Genomic DNA, 2,843 nt, shown 5'->3' with positions numbered 1-2,843 from the left:
GTTTATAATTCACAGGACAACATTCACCTAGATGACGTCAAAGTAACGCTACCAGGAACAAACATACATACTGTACATACATTTGGTTTCACTGAGGTTTTAGCTTTATTTTTAGACTTTAGGTGTTTCCTACAGAGCCACATATTCATAATTATGAGCATGAAAATGGGTTGGATTTATATCCCGTTTATATTCATACTTTCTCTCAATATATCAGCAGCAACTTGCTGGATATGAAACGTGCTGAGGTAAACAAAATACGAGCCAAGAAAAGAGGGAGGAAGGGATGACATACTGTTATTGAAACTCAGGAACCGGTAACACACTCTTCACAATCAAGTCATCAAATCATCGTTCAAATATATCACAGAGAAAAATATTTCACTCACTGCTTTTTAATGAAGCAAGGCTATGGTGGATGAATAAAATGATCCAAAGCTACAAAATCCTATAATGCCACACACACACACACACACACACACAGCAATGATTGCAGGTGTCATCGTATTATAATAGCATCTCCAGAACAAGTCAGCAATCAGAGCCGAGGAGGTTCATAGTGGGCTGATAATAGCAGATGCGTCTCTCTGACTGCGATAATTATAACACAATAGACCAGCAGTGGGGTACAAATCCAGGAGTCCCCTCAGAGACAGGAGGGAATCATAACGAGCTGTAATTGTTAACAAATTGGCCCTGGAGTCAGAAACCACTCACACACACTCTCACACACACACACACATATATATATATATATATATACTCATGACTACTGTTATGGATGGATGATCTCCCACCAGTTGGCTATCAGACTCATCCCTCTGGGAGACCATAATCTGATTTAGTGGACTTTAATTTCCCTCCACAGCCTGAGGCCAGACTGGAAGAGACCCTACCAACTGTCTACAGTAGTGCTAATGCAAGAACATCTCATTCTGCATCTCGAATTCAGTCATAGCTTTACAATTGTTCATTGTTTATACAGTATGTAACACATACTGTATGAGGGTGAAGACACAACTAGGTGGAGTATCTACTAAAGCTTCCAGAATTATTTGAAATCTCAGGTGTATTAATATTATTTTTAGTCCCTAAATAATGTGCCGATTGATATCTCCAACGTACTCAGCTGCAAGAAAGAAACACTTCAACAGAGCATTTATAAAAACGGAGCACATTTGAACTTCACGAAGCATCATTAGATTTACAGATGACGTACATGGTTTACGTATTATGGTGAGATGAGACTAATCAGAATGTTTGGTGACAAAAAAAAGGCCTAGAAACTAAGCAGTTGGTTTACATTAAATATGGTGGTGGATCTCTGGAAAATTGTCCCTAGTGTGTGATTGCGTGAGTGAATGAGAGTGTGTGTGTGTGTGCTCTGTGATGGGTTGGCACTCCATCCAGGGTGTATCCTGCCTTGGTGCCCGATGACGCCTGAGATAGGCACAGGCTCCCCGTGACCCGAGGTAGTTCGGATAAGCGGTAGAACATGAATGAATGAATGAATGGTGGTGGATCGTTGTACTGTATCTGGTGGTTTTGGGGCTCCAGTGAAGATCTGTTTAATGCGTAAACCCTGGTTGTGTCTCGCAGAGGATCTGTCTTGGCCTGTGTGAGCTCTTGATTTCACCATGAATATGGTGAGGAGTTAACGATACCGAAAACCAAAAATTCTGTCTTTTACAATGACCATGTCAGTCTCTGGATATGAACCGTACTAGGGTTCTAGTAACCTGTGGTATCTCCAACCTTGCTAGAATTGTAGGAAAAGATTGAGTGCTGATATTCTCTCCATTGCTAGCTAATAAAGAGAAGCATTAATTTCAGACCATTTTGAAAACTTTGTGTCTGATCCATTCATTCATTCATTCATTCATTCATCTTCTACCGCTTATCCGAACTACCTCGGGTCACGGGGAGCCTGTGCCTATCTCAGGCGTCATCGGGCATCAAGGCAGGATACACCCTGGACGGAATGCCAACCCATCGCAGGGCACACACACACACACTCTCATTCACTCACTCACTCAATCACACACTACGGACAATTTCTGATCCATACAATGCAATGCAATGTTTACTTATATCACGTTATGCTTTATATACTGTACCACAGCACAGGGTGACGGTATATGTGGATTCCCAAGGACCTGATATTGATGACACGTACAAGCTCATATAAGCCCATACAGATTCTTTGCCTCAAAAAAAAAAAAAAAAACATCAATTTTTTTTTTTTTTTGCAGTTGCCAGGCAATACCAGATCCCTGAAGTGCTATCCACTAAAGTGTCAATTTTACATCAAAGGGTCTTGTTGTGAGAGGAGAGAGTACAGAAAGAAGGGGGTATGATATTGCATTTCAAGGGCTGCATGCGGCATGAATTAGGATTCAATTTCAGGCTTTAGGAGCAACGACAGAAGGTTTGGAATGCTGGAAACATACATCGAAACGTTTGCCCGTACCCCTCATAGTAGGCAGATAGATCATAAATAGGCATATGAGGTACTGTACATCATGAGATAGCGTCAACGTCAGATCGTAAGTATTACCACGATTCAGATTTTATCAGGAAGATATCTGTTAATAATATATTCACTTATATCCTCTGCGTCTAATTTACCACTGAAGGAATAGATTTTCAGCATCATTTCATCTTTTGGCATAAACTTAAGCAGTATGTTTACATTTTAGGTCCATGAACATATTTAAAGAGTTTACATTTACAGTCATGATATCAGTGCATATGCAAATATAAAATCCCTGTAACTGTTACAGTAATGGCTGATTTAATCGCCTGCATTATTGTTCCCTTTTTTTTTTCCTTTTCCTTCCAAT

The sequence above is a fragment of the Tachysurus vachellii genome, chromosome 14, assembly GCF_030014155.1.
Source record: "Tachysurus vachellii isolate PV-2020 chromosome 14, HZAU_Pvac_v1, whole genome shotgun sequence".
NCBI lineage: Eukaryota > Metazoa > Chordata > Actinopteri > Siluriformes > Bagridae > Tachysurus > Tachysurus vachellii.
The sequence above is the reverse complement of the archived record's forward strand: the minus strand, read 5'-3'. Positions refer to the sequence as shown.